The 16,250-nt window shown below is 44.8% G+C and overlaps 1 non-coding gene across 1 annotated transcript; it reads left to right on the forward strand.

The window, feature by feature from the left end:
- Positions 1-15,427: 15,427 nt before the first annotated feature.
- Positions 15,428-15,534, forward strand: LOC117796242. The gene has a single exon (XR_004620608.1). It is a non-coding gene; the product is annotated as a U6 spliceosomal RNA (small nuclear RNA).
- The last annotated feature ends 716 nt before the right edge of the window (positions 15,535-16,250 follow it).

Below are 16,250 nucleotides of genomic sequence, written 5' to 3' on the forward strand. Positions count from 1 at the left end.
TACATGCCTCCCCGTGCGTGTGTCCTGCTCCCTAAAAGGTGATGGCCTGGCATTTCCTTCCATTACATTGTGTCTGCAGAAGCGCTAAGACTAGCAGGGATGCTAAGTGGTATGACTAATTCAAGAAAGCCTTTTCCAATTATACAGTGAGATCACTATAGCTTTTATTAAAATTTTAGCTGATGGTTGACAGATACTTCCGTAGTGTCCTGGGTGTGAATAGGCAGCTCAGCATCGGCGGGTCCCAGGTCATCTCTCTGTCCCTCCCTGGGATAAGTGACGGCCCCGTTCTCGCGGTAGATAGCATCACCCTTCATTGCCAAGAGCAGCATTTATTTATGTTAGAGCGCGAGCGAGAGCAGGGGGAAGAGCAGAGGGAGAGAGCCCCAAGCAGACTCCACACTGAGCACGGAGCCAGTGTGGGCTCCATCTCATGACCCTGAGATAGGACCTGAGCCGAAACCAAGAGTCAGATGCTTAACCAACTGAGCCACCCAGACACCCCAAGAGCAGCATATTTTAAGTGAGCCCTAAAGTTTGGGCCAGCACCCTGATCTCAGCCCCTCATGAGAGCTTCAGGGACGTTTCAAAGGGGATTCCTGCCTGAGCTTGTGTTCATGTCTGTATGGTTGTTGGAATTAGGAGGGAAATAGGAGTCCTATAGACCCTACCACCGATTTCATGGCCTCCTGATGGAACTCCTACCCCCTAGAATCCTCCCTAACCTGGAGCTCAAGACCCAGATGTGTTTTAGACTTTAGAATGTTTGGGGCTGTAAAAAAGTGTTGTGTGGGGCGCCTGGGTGGCTCAGTCGGTGAAGCGTCTGCCTTCAGCTCAAGTCATGATCCCAGGGTCCTGGGATTGAGTCCTGCATCGGGCTCCCTGCTCAGCGGGGAGTCTGCTTCTTCTTTGGTTGCTCCCCCTGCTTGTGATCGATGCAGTGGTCGAGGGAGTGATATTTTATATTTGGCCTTTACCCAGGATGATTCTTCTAATAAGTGATGCTTTAAAAATTATCTAAATCTTCAGTGAAGCCTTTGAAGTGTGGGACTTTGTGCAGGAAGTTGCTGGAGAGTGGACTACAGTGAAGGGGGTGTCCCGGTGGACTGAGGGTGCTGACCTGGGGCCCCGGGGTGAGTCTGTGTTTGCTCAAGGAGAAACGTGGGCCTGTGCGCTCAGGATGTTTCTTCTTTATGCCTGATTCTTGTATGACTGAGGGGGCTTGGCTGCTGAAGCGTCCTCCTTGCTCACAGAACCTGTGGCTGTGGGTTTTGTTGGTCTGTAGCTTGGTTGGGTGGTTGGTTGGGTTTTGTTTTTTTGTGTGTGTGAGAGAGAGAGGGAGAGAGAATCTCAAGTGCACTCCACGCCCAGTGTGGAGCTCCATCTCACAACCCTGAGAAGGTGACCTGAGCCGAAATCAGGAGTTGGACCCTTAACTGACTGAGCCCCCCAGGCGCCCCCGTGGCTGTGTTTTCAGAGGGCTCTGTGGCTGATTCAGGGGTTACCCTAGCCCACCCAGCCTCATCCTACCCCTCCCCCGGTCCTATCCCAAATCTCCGCAGTACCCGATGATCACGGATGGGCTTCGTTTTTGTAACTGGACACTTTAGAGGCCCGTCTGCAGGTGACCTCCTGGCCAGCTGGCCTCCGTGACTCGGAAAAGGCCACGTTTGTTTGCAGTCCTTCGTGTTCCCAAACCTTGAGCTGCTACGGGCTTGTGAACATGAGTCTGCCCAGTTCCTCTCGTTTAACTTGTCCCTGACTCAGGGTCTCTGTCAGCGTCGGAGGACACAGAGCCGTTGGCCCCGCCGTGGCCAAGGCTTCCGAGTTCTATAGTGTGGGTGCACCTGAATCACTTTGATCACAGAATTGGATTTTAAAATGCAGCAAAAATGGTGAGGGTCCATGAGCCCCAAAGCAGAAAGGTTCTTGCACCCTTCATGCCAGGAGAGTTGGGGGAGCAGGCTTGTGGGTTAGCTTCTTAATGAATGCACAAACGTCTGCAGCTACCAAGAATTAGTCAAAGTTCGGAGAGCTGCCGGTGCAGACGGGGACCTGGGACGAACTTTATGAAGTTTGGGAGAAGCGAGACTCCGTAAGGCTCTGGGCTGGAATCCTAAGGGTTGGTGCGTGAAGGTGTAGGCAGCACCCATCCCATGTGCTCACGCAGGGAGGTGAGAGTGAGAGCAAGCTCTGGTCGTGTGCAGAACACTTGCACACAGACTATATACAAGCCAGGCTCGGCAGGGTTAGCCGGAAGTCTTGGTTGANGGGTTGTTTTTTTTTTTTTTTTCTTTTTTTTTTTTTTTTTTAAGATTTTATTTTATTTGTCAGAGAGCATGAGCAGGGGGAGCAGCAGGCAGAGGGAGAAGCAGACTCCCCACTGAGCAAGGAACCCGATGCAAGACTCGATCCCAGGACCCTGGGATCATGACGTGAGCCAAAGGCAGACACTTCACAGACTGAGCCACCCAGGCGCCCCATCTTTTGTTTCTCTATGTTGTCTGTGATGATTCTGCACTGCTTTGGAGCCTGGAGGAAGGCTGGGCAGTGGTGGGCGCTGCCCTGTGGGGCTGGGCGGGAAGGACTGGCTGCGAGACGAACACATGTTCCTGCCCCCAGAAACGCAGGCCAGGGCTCAGTCGTGACACTGGTGTGGGCTCAGCTGCATGGGTGCACACGAGGCCCACGGGAGTGCAGGAGGGGTCAGCCCAGGCCCCTCTGACGAGGCCGCCAGCCCCGAGTCCCGAGCCCTGAATCTGTGCAGATCGTGGAGTGTGGGAAGGGTGTTTGGCAGGGGAGGGGTGAGCCTGGAGCTCTGCACTACGCAGACAGCACCGTCAGAGCTGGCAGGTGCTCGTGGGAAGGGCAGCCAGGGCCAGACTGGAGGGTGGGGACCACAAGGGGCGCACCCAGGGGCCTGCAGCCAGAGGTGGACCCGCTGAGTCAGGCAGCCCCTCTCTGGCAGGTGGCACCTTCAGGCTTGGTGACTGTATGGAAACCAACATGATCTGTTTGGTTTTTGCTCTGGCTGAAGTTCTGAAAATCAGCATTTTAAAGACTGATTTTTTACATAATCCCCTTATGATGGCAGAAAGTTTTTTACTTGTCTTTTATTGTTTATTTGAAATCTAGTTTGCCGTTGTACATCCTAGGATCTGGGAATGAGAAACCTAGATTTCCTGTAATGCAAGCACGTGGCCTGCGTGTCTCCTTCTGCGGCTTGGGTTAGATGTCAGCCTCTGGTGGGGAGTCAGTCAGCTCCCACTGACCAGCTATGGCTTGGTGTTGTAGGTCTGGCTCCTCTGCAAGGCAGGGCGGAGGGGAGGGGCTGGCTCAGATAAGCCCCCCGGGAGTGTGAGTGTTTCCCTTGGAGACAGGAAGGTCTGGAGCAAGATACAGGAAGCCCTGAGGGGGATGTTTCTGCAGAATGAGATTGTGGACAAGGGTGGGGAAGAGGAGGGTCAAGTTCCACTGTTTTGGTGATCTGATCGTAGGTGGTCTGAATTTTTCAATCAAGTATTGTTTTTATCATGTAAAAGGTTCCATTTGAGGAATGAAAAGTTGATGCAACATTTGTGCTTGGTCTTAGGTATTGTTCTTTTTAAATTAAGTAGATATTCATTTAACTGAAACTCAAATATTTAAAATGTTTTCCTCCTACCAAAACATGCCATTAAAAAAAATCTACCATGTTCTCACTTCGCATGGTCATCAGCCAGGACACGACAGTCCCATCCTTGGTGTGGTTGCGGGGACGCTGAGGGTAAGGAGTCCATGTTTGCACTCTGTAGTCACCATGGAAACCACAGGTGGACGCATCTTCCTCTGCACCAACCTGACCCTTCCCCCAGTTCTAAAGCGGTCACTGTCTTTCTGGACTGACTTTCTGCCTCTCTGTGCCCTTGTCCAGGCCGGAGGCCCCCTGGAGCCTCTGGGGGTGGTCCCACCCTTGGACCTGCCTGTGCTGGCTGCAGGGAGCCCGCTCAGCAGCCCCGAGTGATGCTTGCTTAGGACAGGCCGCTCAAGAGCCTCTCGGGGGCCAGTGGTGGCTTGGTCCTAACTAGCAAATGCTTCAGGAGGTGACGTCATTAAAGAAAAGGAAATGGAATAATTTTTCTTCTGTTGGACAGGTAGCAATGAAAATGTGTGCAAGTCAGAGAAAGACAAATACCGTATGATCTCACTCATATGTGGAATTTAAGAAACAAAACAGAGGATCTTAGGTGAAGGGAAGGAAAAATAAAATCAGACAAAATCAGAGAGGAAGACAAACCATAAGAGACTCTTAATCATAGGAAACAAACTGAAGGTTGCTGGAGGGGAGGTGGGTGGGGGATTGGGTAACTGGGTGATGGGCATTAAGGAGGGCACGTGACGGAATGAGCACTGGGTGTTATGTGAGACTGATGGATCACAGATCTCTACCTCTGAAACTAATAATACATTATATGATCATTGATTTTAAATAAAAAATATATAAAATGTGTGGAAGCACCTTTTGTGGGTGATGTGTTCTCCCACACAGAAGTGGTGGGTGGGGTGCAGGCGGGGCGTCCTTGTGGGGAGGAGCTTGCCAGTGTCTGCTGGAGTCACAAATGCATTCTCCGTGACCCCCACCTGGCACGTGGGCATCTGCCCTGAAGAGGCTCGGGTCCTGATCTCAGAGTCCTGGGATCAAGTCCCTGTAGGGCTCCACGCAGGGTGTGGAGTCTGCTTGCGATCCTCTCTCCCTCTCCCTCTGCCCAACCCCCAGCTTGCACAGTCTCTTTCTCTAAAAAAAAATAATAATAAAAAAAACCTAAGAGTCAAATCTAAACCTGGCATTAGTAGCCAGGGCTGAATTCTGTGGGCGCCTAATACACGAACTTGCTTGCGTCCTTTGGGCTGATGGACCCAGTACAGAAAATTCCCATAAGAGCTTTTTCTACCAAATGGCATGTTTTTCTTCAGTGAGAGCTACTCTGCTCTCAAGTTGTGAAGCAGAATGTCGACGGGATGAGAAACGAGTGAGGCAGGGAGGCCACACACACAGAGCATTCTGGTGGCACCTCTCCGTCCTCAGAAGGCCGGGTCAGGTGCACCGTGGTCCCGGGCGGTCTCCTCCTCCTCTTCTGCCTAAGGTGGGTGAAGGGCCGTTGCTTTGCTCTTGAGAACTTGAATCACAGGTGGGTTTGCACTGATGCAGAGGGGCTCCCTGTAAGTGTCACTGATGGCTCTGTGCGGCTGCCTCACCTTGACAACAGTTGGGTTTGGCTTGAGAAACATGTAACGAGAACACTGTTTTCGTTTTTGCTCGGCTGCAGTTAAATAAATAAAGGAAAATGGATAGTTTCATCAAAGCAACATAGAATTACAGCTAGAGGGGTGGTGGGGAATTCCAAGTGCGTTCTCCAAAAATATGTGTGTGATCAGAAAAGTTTCTGCTTCTCTTGGTTTTCTAATAAGATGTGAGCAAAAGACTGCTGTGTAATGAACACCGTAAGGTGAATTTTTAAAAAAATTAATGGGGGGTATCAGGAGATATGGTGGTGTTATCAGGTAACTTGGAATGAATATTCTTTCCTAATCTTGGGCTCATAGAAAAACTGTCAAAACCTCAAAAGAAATTTCATGTTTTGAAATTAGGTTTTCCTCCTCAGGGACTCCCATTTGTGTTCAGTCAGAAATTAGGGGCAAAGCAGCTAACCGCGAGCCAGCTGTTTCTGTGGCTCCGGACGTCTGTGGGGGTGATAGCGGACACTGTGCGAGTTCTGGACGGTGGAGTGTGTGAGAGTGTTTCTTACCACTGCGTGTAATGTTCTCCGCTGGCCTACAGTGAACCAACCCCGCTCTGTCAAATATATAACTCTAAATACTTGAAAAGGGTAGTTCTGAAGATGGCAGAATTTCACGAGACTAAAACTTTGTATTATGGTATTGTGAACATCCTAAGTCCTAAATTTATTTTTTAATTTTTTAAAGATTTATTTTAGAGGGGCGCCTGGGTGGCTCAGTCGTTGAGCGTCTGCCTTCGGCTCAGGGCATGATCCCAGCATTCTGGGATCGAGCCCCACATCGGGCTCCTCCGCTGGGAAGCCTGTCTTCCTCTCCCACTCCCCCTGCTTGTGTTCCCTCTCTCGCTGGCTGTCTCTCTGTCACATAAATAAATAAAATCTTTTTTTAAAAAAAGATTTATTTTAGAGAGAGTGTGCAAGTGGGGGGAGGGGCAGAGGGGGAGAGAGACTCTCAAGCAGGCTCCCTGCTGAGCGCAGAGTTGACACGGGGCTCCATCTCAAGACCCTGAGATCATGACCTGAGCCAAAACCAAGAGTCAGACGCTTGACTGACTGAGACACCCAGACACCCCCTAAGCCTTCCATTTAAATGAAAAAGCAGGGAGTTTGGTCTGAAACCTCTGGAAATAAACCGTACGTGCGCTCGAGGGTTTGCAGTTTTGATACTTGGCATTTGGGGAAGTGGGCCAGAGGCAGGTGGAGGCCAGACGTTTGTGTCACACACTGTGACAGGTGATGTTTTCTTGGGGTGTGTTCTCCTTTTGGTCGTGCTCGTGATCTGCGGCTGGGCAAACCTGGGCGTGTTGTCCACACCTGCCGGCCCTTTGCTGTGCGTGAGGCACCTGGCGTGAGGTCTGGGCCCAGCCTGTCTGAGCCAGATGAGGAGAAGACGCAGGACCGCGTTTCATTGCTGCTCTTAGCAGGAAGCACGGTGCTCCTGTCTGCCCTTACGATGGGCTGGAAGTGGAAGCAGGAGCTTATGTAATTCTCCCAACACTAGAGGATGATATCTGTTGTCAAAGAGTATGGGGAGATTTGGGATAGACAGTGTTCTTTATTGTCAAGTATTCCCCAGATCTGGAGAGTTGCTTAGAATATTCTCCAAAGAGAATTACGTGAGGATTGAGTTCTGGGGTTTCTTTCTTTTTTTTTTTTAATATTTTATTTATTTATTTGACAGAGAGACAGGCAGCGAGAGAGGGAACACAAGAGGAGGAGAGAGAGGGAGAAGCAGGCTTCCCGCTGAGTGGGGAGCCTGATGCAGGGCTCGATCCCAGAACGCTGAGATCATGACCTGAGCTGAAGGCAGCCACGTAACAACTGAGCCACCCAGGCGCCCCTGGGATTTCTGAATGAAAATTTGTTCGTCAAGATCATTAGGCAGGGATGAAATGTGTATGTTTGTAAGTTTTGTGTCTGAGTGCTGGGGGAGGGTATCACCAGACTCCCTGTACCCACAGGACGTCATGATGACGGCCTTCCAATAACGCAGTCAGTGCAGCATGACTTGTGTTTCCTCAACTGCACACCGTTTTGTCCCATCAGTCCTGGACTCACTCAGCGCTGGCCCAGCTCTGCACACGGAGGGCATTTACGGCCCTTCCCTTCGCTGGGCCTCTGGCACTGTCCTGCACACCAGCTGCCCACCTCCTTTCTGCCCAGGCGCTCTGCAGCCCCTGCGGCTTTCATGCAGCCCTGCAAACCTCGTGATCGTGGGGCCCATGACCAGTCTTTACAGAATAGAAACGTCCGTAAGAATTATTCCAAGGCTGGGTCAGTCATACTTGGGCATGGGTCATTTTATTGTTTGTTGTCTCAAAAAAGAAAATGCACGTCCTTTTTGGTGTTTAAGTAGGCTCCCTGTCCAGCATGGGACTTGAACTCACAACCCTGGGCTCACAGGAGTTGCACGCTCTATTGACTGAGCCAGCCAGGCACCCCAAAATGCATGTCTTTTGTCACAAACCATTACTTTTGAGATGTTCTAATCTATATTGGGAATAGATCTCTTGAAAAAACTGGAACATTTGGCTTTTCATAGATTTTCAGCAATTTTTCTTGATGACCCAGATTTTCTCTTTTGTTTATGAGGTGAGGTTTTCCTGATGCAGTGGTTTCTCGGCATTACATACTTGCTTGGGTTGCAAGTAGCAGGGATTGCATTTTTTCCTTATTTCTGATTAATATACATCAAGGATCCCTTTTAGTGGCTTGCCTATAAGTGGCTTTTAGCATTGGAATGATGGCTTTCAGAGAGACAGTTTTGCCTGCAGTGAAGCCTAGGCCGTGGGGGGCACCCCCCACCCCGGTCTGGCCCAGTGAAAACTCAGAGCAAGGCCTGGAGGAGAGTCCACCTGCCAGGGAAATGAGGGTTACAGGCAGCTAAAGCATTCGTAGAGGTGGATGTGGGACTCTCCTGGGGTTATGTTGAAGTACTCTGTTTTTCACGGGCATACGCTGCTCCTTATGCCCCAAGGAACAAGGTAGGTGGTCCTCCACCCTCTTCCCTGCCCTCGAGTTTATGTCACCAGAGGAGATTGACTATGTTGTATGAACGGGCAAGGGTCCTCGTTGGCACAGAGGCCACGGCAGTCCTCCCTGGGTGAGCACTGCGTGCTCTGTCTACCCTCTGCTGCACGGAGGACTGTGGTGGAAAGGCCCGGCCCTGTTTCCTGGAAACAGGACAGGTCTGAGAGGTAGGCACCTCAGATAAAGGACAGTAAAGCTCAAAGAAAAGACTAGGATAAAATCACTGAAATAAAAAACAAATGAACAGACTTCCATATAAAATTATATTGCATTGTAGTGGTACCTGGGTGGCTCAGTCAGTTAAGCACTCAACTCTTGATTTCAGCTCAGGGCATGAGTTCAGGGTTGTGAGGTCAAGCCCCATGTTGGCCTCCACACTCAGCACGGACTCTGCTCGTCCCTCTCCCTCTGCTCCTCCCCTGCTCATGCTCTCTAAACAAACAAATTGTGCAAACAAGCTTGTGTGTGAAATATGTAGTGTTGGAGAAGGATGTGGAGAAATTGTTTTTATCTTAAAGGCTAAGTTTTGGGACCCTAGAAAGGGTGCTGCTCTGAAGCTGCTGCTTGCGGTGGCCCGAGAAACGTGCATTTGATACCTCACTGATGAAGGGCTGCTTTAGATAACAGCATGTTTTCACTTTCTATCGATAAGGAAGACAAGCCCACCCAAGTTAGGCTACAAGGAGCAAGAGTGACTGCACCCTACTTCTCTCAATCCGCTTCCTCTCTTAACCTCGAGTCTGCTCTGTGCTTTTTAAGAACGTTACAGCACATGTTCCTGCTTATTTCTGCTGTTATTTGTGATGCCGTTGTGAACTACTTGCTCCACATCCCTAAGCCGTGACCGTCCCACCAGGTGCTTAGCTTCTGCCATCTAAGCCATCACTGCTGTTGACTAAACACCGGACAATTTCAGAACTTTTCTCCTCCCTCTTTTCTCTGAATGGCTCTTTAATTCCTTTTAATAGGAAGCACAATTCTTTCTCCTCTTTCTAATGTTTACTATCTCACTTCCTAAAAGGGTCAGACCTTTATTCTGGCTTTTGAAATCTAACAAACCAAATAAAAGAAAACATCAATTGATAACATTAAAAAGGTGTGTTTTTTTTAAAATATGTAATTTCTCTGAGCTTCTGAGAGAAACTCATTGCACACCTCTAAGAGAAGCCCCATGAGGATGCCCCTCAAGGGTGAGGGGACTTCAGGGTCGTCTCAGATGACTCTCAGGTACTGCAGAGACAGAAAATGCAATGAGGACATAAATGAGGAGAAGGACCCAGAAAAGAGAGCTCAGATCAAGAAACCCTGAGTAATAGGGGCGCCTGAGTGGCTCAGTTGTTAAGCGCCTGCCTTCGGCTCAGGGCGTGATCCCAGCCGGATTCTGGGGTCGAGCCCCACATCAGGCTCCTCCACTGGGAGCCTGCTTCTTCCTCTCCCCCTCCCCCTGCTTGTGTTCCCTCTCTCGCTGGCTGTCTCTCTCTGTCAAATAAATAAATAAAATCTTAAAAAAAAAAAGAAACTCTGAGTAATAAAAGCAGGGATTGTTGAAAGGGGCTGAAAGGGAACCAGAGAGTACCCTGGGGAGACAGAGTCTTGCAAGTGCTATTGGGTAAAGGGGCTCAATAGGCTAGGCAGGGATTTCCTGTGCACAGAGTCCTAAGGACACCAATTTGTCTACACTTTCACAAGCTGTTCTAATTTATAGTCAAAAGCAACTGGGCTGGACTCCAAGCTGTTAAAGATTCCACCTGTTTGTGTTGGACCTAAATCTTATTTTTCAAGTTGTCAAAGAACAACACAAGTTGACACCACAGCCTCTTCAGGTATTTTACCAAAAGTTAGGACATTGACTGGGGAAGAGTGGAGCCCTAAGAATTGGAATGAGGATCTTTGAGTGGATTCTGATGAATATGAGAACCATAACTTCCAGTTTCACTGCACCTCTCTCTCTGTTAGAATCCAGTGCTCTTCCCCCACCTGAAGTCAGCCTCCCTTCTTGAAGGCTTTGTAATGTTCTCATTGAAGCAATTAGCTTGCAAGAGAATGCTATTCTCAAGGCCCACCCCACCACCTTTTTGCTGCCTCCAGACCCATTACCTGCACATCATGGGAGAGGAATCCAAAGTCTGAACTGGGTAAAGAGGCATATATGAAGTTTTTTTTTTGTAGTTGTTATCAAAAGAATTTTGAGTAAAATGTTTGAAAGTGATTTTATTGACATTATACAAGGAGGAGAACAGTGTTGGATTGAGCTGAAGTTACTGAAGAAATGTACTTAGCAAATATTTGGGATTCATTGTTAGCGTAAGCAGTTGATTGTGACTCCTACAGTTTGCTTTGTTGGTTGACTAATAGCTGGAGTAATTGGTGGCCACATTAAATGAATTTGAGATCCATAACTTCCTTGATTTAATGTAGAGGAAGGAATCTCTAGGCTTAAGGAGTTAGAAATGATGGAATAGATTTGTGATAGTAATGGAATGGAGTGAGACCCCTCATGCATTTTCTCACTTGATTCTGCTAAGAGGGCACTGAGACATTTTTTTTTACCAAATTATAGAAAAATATATTAGTGAAAGCAACACTAGTATCCTTGAAGAATTCATATAAACCATTTTCTACTTGATAATGAAATGCTACTGGGCATGTCCAATTTGATACCTCTCTTGCCCAGCCTGACAGCGGTCCTGAGGTAGACATCCCTGATCCAGCATTCCAGAGTCAAGCCTAGTTAGTGCTTTGTCCTTGGGTACCAGGAATTCTGGAGAAGATGATCATTTCAGGTATAACCAACAAGAGGTGGTAAAGCTTTTGTGCACACATGAAAAGGAGAAAAATTAAAGTTTTCTTGAGATGCAGGTGAACTAAACAACGTAGGGAATTGACACCATGATGTTAGTGTGTGTATATGTGGGTGCCTGTGTGTGGTTACAGATAAACAGCATGCCTGCCCCATCTTTGCACATGCTAACCCTTTACCTAGAAGGCTTTTACCCTCCTGTTCTGATGGTATAAAACTATTTCTTTTCAAGATTCAAGTCAGGCTTCATATTCTCCAGGAAAAGTTTTCCTACACCTCCCTTCTCCCAGAAGATACAGTATAAACATTTATCAGCACATTATCATTGTGTGTTGTCAACATGGATTCTTTTGACTATCTTTCCCACTGACTTCCTTCTCAAAGACAAGGGCTATTGGTGCTCAGTAATTGTGGATTGAATGGTTAACAAGATATGACAAACTCTCAATTACAAAAAGGTGAATATTTCAGCAAAATGGTGGGTCTTTTTGTTTGTTTTACTTCACTATTTGGGTAAAAGATTCAGATATGAAGTATCTGAAATAGATTTCACAGTTTATTGGAAACTAATAAACTGACTGCAAAGGTGATAAAAAGAGAATAAAGGAATAACAGAGCTTCTATTTTGTTCCATTTTAAATCTTCTAATCTGCTTTTCTCCTGTGACCTACTTTCTAGTAATGTAGAATTTGAATAAAGATAGTCATACCAAAATTGGCATTTGCTCTTGTGGAAAATATTTATGAGCAATGGGAAAGTAATTTAGCTTCCTTCCTATTATCACATTGAGCCTCTTTAATATGCTGGTATCAGTAGAGACAGTGGACTTGTCAAAGACTGACTTTTCCCATCCTCAATGTGAGAGGTATACCTCTCCCCCTTGAAAGTTGGCAAGTGGAAAAACATCAGTGTAATTTTAGTTCAAATACACTTTTTTACCTAACAATCATTCTACATGGGTTTCATGCACGTCAAGAAACTGTAGACCCAAGGAAATGCTTGTTTATGCTTGACACTGTACTGAATGCTGAGTCTTCAAAGCACATTGGAAGTATTAGAAAGAAGGACTGCACATGGCTCCAAAGACCCAAATAAGTAATTCTGTTTTATTTTTCTTGCCAATAGCCAACTGATCAAAAGAGCAGACATTCATTGTTGATTTAAAATTTAATGATCCACATACACTTCGGAATGTATATTTTGCTGTTGGTGAGTGGAGTGTTCTGTATACGTCTGTTAGCCTTAATTGATTTTTAATGCTGTTCAAATTCTGTTTGCTTGTTGATCTTTTGTCTAGATGTTCTGTCCGTTATTGAAGTAGAATATTGAAGTCTTCAACTGTTCATGTGGAGCTATTTTCCCTCCAATTCTATCAATGTTTACATGTTTTGGGCTCCACCTATTTAATGCATACATGTTTATAACTATTATATCTTCTTGATGAATTGACCCTTTTATCAATATGTAATGCCATTTTTTCTTTCTTATAACAATTTTAAAAAATATTTTATTTATTTGTCTGTGAGAGAGAGAGAGAGAACATGAGTGCACAAGAAGGGGGAGCAGCAGACAGAAGGAGAAGCAGATTCCCTGCTGAGCAAGGAGCCTGACACAGGACTTGATCCCAGGACTCTGGGATCATAACCTGAACCGAAGGCAGACGCTTAACCAACTGAGGCACCCCGGCGCCCCTCTTGCAACAATTTTTAACTTAAGTTTACTTTGTCTAATATTAGTATAGCCACTTCAGCTCTTTCAGTATCTATTTGAATGGAATATCTTTTCCTATCATTCCACTTTCAACTTACTTGTCTTTGGGTCTAAATTGAGTCTCTTAAAGCAGCATATAGTTGAATCATGTTTTTATTTTTTTTAATTTTCATTTATTTATTTTTAAAAAGATTTTGTTTATTTGAGAGAGAGAGAGAGAACAAGCAGTTGGGAGGGGCAGAGGGAGAGAGAGAAAGAGAGAAGACTCCATGCTGAGCAGGAAGCCTGATGTGGGGCTTGATCCCAGGACCTGGAGATCATGGTCTGAGCCAAAGGCAGACGCTTAACCAACTGAGCCACCCAGGCACCGCTGAATCATATTTTTAAATCCATTCTGCCATATCTGCCTTTTAATTGGTGAGTTTAATCTATTTACATTTAAAGTGATTATGGGTAATGAAGGACTTAGTTCTGTCAATTTGCTATTTCTTTTCTATAGTTACTATTTTTTAAAATAAATAATTAATTAATTAATTAATTTGAGAGAGGGAGCACGAGTGGGGGGAGGAGCAGAGGGAGAGGGAGAAGCAGACTCCCTGCTGAGTGCAGAGCCCAACATGGAGCCCAATCCCAGGACCCTGAGATCATGACCTGAGCCAAAGTCAGATGCTTAGCCAACTGAGTCACCCAGGCGCCCCCATTTTTTGTATTTTCTTAAATTCCAATACTGCCTCCTTTTATATCTGATTGATTTTTTTTAAAGATTTTATTTATTTATTTGACAGAGATAGAGACAGCCAGTGAGAGAGGGAACACAAGCGGGGGGCAGTGGGAGAGGAAGAAGCAGCCTCATAGCGGAGGAGCCTGATGTGGGGCTCGATCCCATAACACCGGGATCACGCCCTGAGCCGAAGGCAGACGCTTAACCGCTGTGCCACCCAGGCGCCCCCATATATCTGATTGATTTTTATCTCATTTATTTTTTCTATAATTTCTTAATTTTATTAGTGAAAATGGCGATTAGAGTTAAATACACTTTTTTACCTAACAATCATTCTAGGTTTCTTTGAAGAAACAAACTTAGCTTCAACAGCATACATCAACTCTGCTCCTATCAAGCATCATCTCCCCTTTTATGCTGTTGTTGGCACTAATTACATCTTTATATGTTGTGTGCCCATTAGCATAGATATATAATTATTGTTTTATGCTTGTGGCTTCTAAATCATATAGGAAACAAAAAGAGGAGTTATAATGCAACAATACCATTATACTAGCTTTTATACTTATTTGTATGTTTACCAGAGATCTTTATTTCTTTGTATGGCTTTGTGTTACCATCCTAGGTTCCTTTTGTTCCCTGAATTCCCTTTAGCATTCCCTTGTAGGACAGGTCTACTAGTGATGAATTCACTTAGTTTTTGTTTATTTGAGAATGTCTTAATTTCTCTTTCATTCTTGAAGGATAATTTTGCTGGATATAAAGTTTAGTTGACATTGTTTAAATATGTTATCTGGCTTCCATGGTTTCTGATGAGAAATTGGCTGTTAGTCTTATCGAAGATCACTTGTATGTTATGCTTTGTTTCTCTCATGCTGCTTTCAAGATTCTCTGTCTTTTGATATTTTGTAACATGTTCCATCGTATGTCTCTTAGTTTATCCTGCTTGGAGTTCATTGAACTTCTTGGATGTATATATGCATGTCTTTCATCACATCTGGGAAGTTTTTGGCCATTATTTCTTCAAATATTTTCTGCTCCCTTTCTCTCCCTGTTCTTTGGGATGCCCATAATGTGTATATTGGTACATTTGATAATGTCTTGTAAGTTCCTTAGATTGTGTTCATTTTTCTTCATTCTTTTTTTCTTTCTGTTCCTCTGACTGGGTCATTTCAATTACCCTATAGTCAAGTATGTTGATCCTTTCAGAAGGATCTGAACAACTCTGATGCTGGACTTCTCTAGTGAAGTTTTAATTTGAGCTATTATATTTTCAGATCCCGAATTTCTATTTGGTTCCTTTTATAATTTCTATCCCTTTATTGATATTCCCTGCTGTTCATGCATCATTCTCCTGATTGCCCTTAGTTTCTTGTTCATGGTTTCCTTCAGCTCCCTGAGCACATTTAAGACAGTCTTTGTGTAGTAAATCCAGTGCCTTGGTTTCATCAGGGATGTTTACTGCCAATTTATTTTTTCCTCTCTGAATGTATCATACGTTCTTGTTTCTTTGTACACTTTGTAAATTTCCATTGAAAACTGGTACTTGACATTTTGAATATTGCTATGTGCTATTATTATTATTCTTATTGCAATGAAAAATAACAAGCATTGGCCAGGATGTGAATAAATCAGAGCTTTCATATATTGCAGTAAAATGGTGCAGCTGCTATGGAAAATAGTTTGGTGGTTCCTCAAGAAGGTAAATCCATAATTACCCTATGATTCAGCAATTTCCCTCCTACATACATATCCAAACAATATGAAAACATACATCCTCATAGAAACTTGTACATGAATGTTTAAAACAGCATTATTCATAATAGCCAAAATATGGAAACAGCTCAAATGTTCATCAATGGATGAATGGATTTTTAAAAATGTGGTTCAGTGATCATTTCTACAGCACCTATACTAAAATTAGAATGATACAGAGAAGATTAGCATGGCCCCTTTTCAAGAATGACATGCAAATTCTTGAAGCATTCCATATTTAGAAAAATAAATAATAAAAATGTGGCTTATATATACAATGAAATATTATTCAGTAATTGCAAGGAATGAATTAGGATAGATGTAATTTGGATGAACCTCAAAAACATTATGCTAAGTATAAGTAGCCAGACACAAAAGCAATCACATACTGTATGATTCCTTTTATATGAACTGTCCAGACTAGGCAAACCCATAGAAAGAATGATTAATGGTCAGGGGTTGGGGGAGTGCGAATGACGAGTGATTACCTAATGGCTACAGGATGTTCTCCTGGGGTGATGAAAATGTTTGGAAATGAGACAAGGGATGGAACATACTAAATGCCACTAGACTGTACACTTTAAAATGATTAACTCTATGTTATGTGAGTGTCACCTCAATAAAAGAAAAACTTAGTAATCCATAGCTCATCTTCTGTCTTGCAGCTGATCATTTTCACTCAAAATTATCATTCATCTTATATTTTTAACCATAATTAAACATTGCCATGATATATTGATAGTTGTTAAAGTCTCTCCCTTTCCCCTTCTCTATTTATCATAAAGTCAAGTAATAAAGTAAATTTTTGGGACCCTTTTGCCATTTTCCAATCAATAATGAACAATTACAACTTGTCTTTATGTTACCATTCTCTACAAAAAAGGCTTATAGCAGAACTCAATTGGTACATATCTGCAGGTGAGAGGGAGACATGACATTAATTGAATGCTAGTTAGAT

The sequence above is a fragment of the Ailuropoda melanoleuca genome, chromosome 14 (genome assembly GCF_002007445.2).
Source record: "Ailuropoda melanoleuca isolate Jingjing chromosome 14, ASM200744v2, whole genome shotgun sequence".
Lineage (NCBI taxonomy): Eukaryota > Metazoa > Chordata > Mammalia > Carnivora > Ursidae > Ailuropoda > Ailuropoda melanoleuca.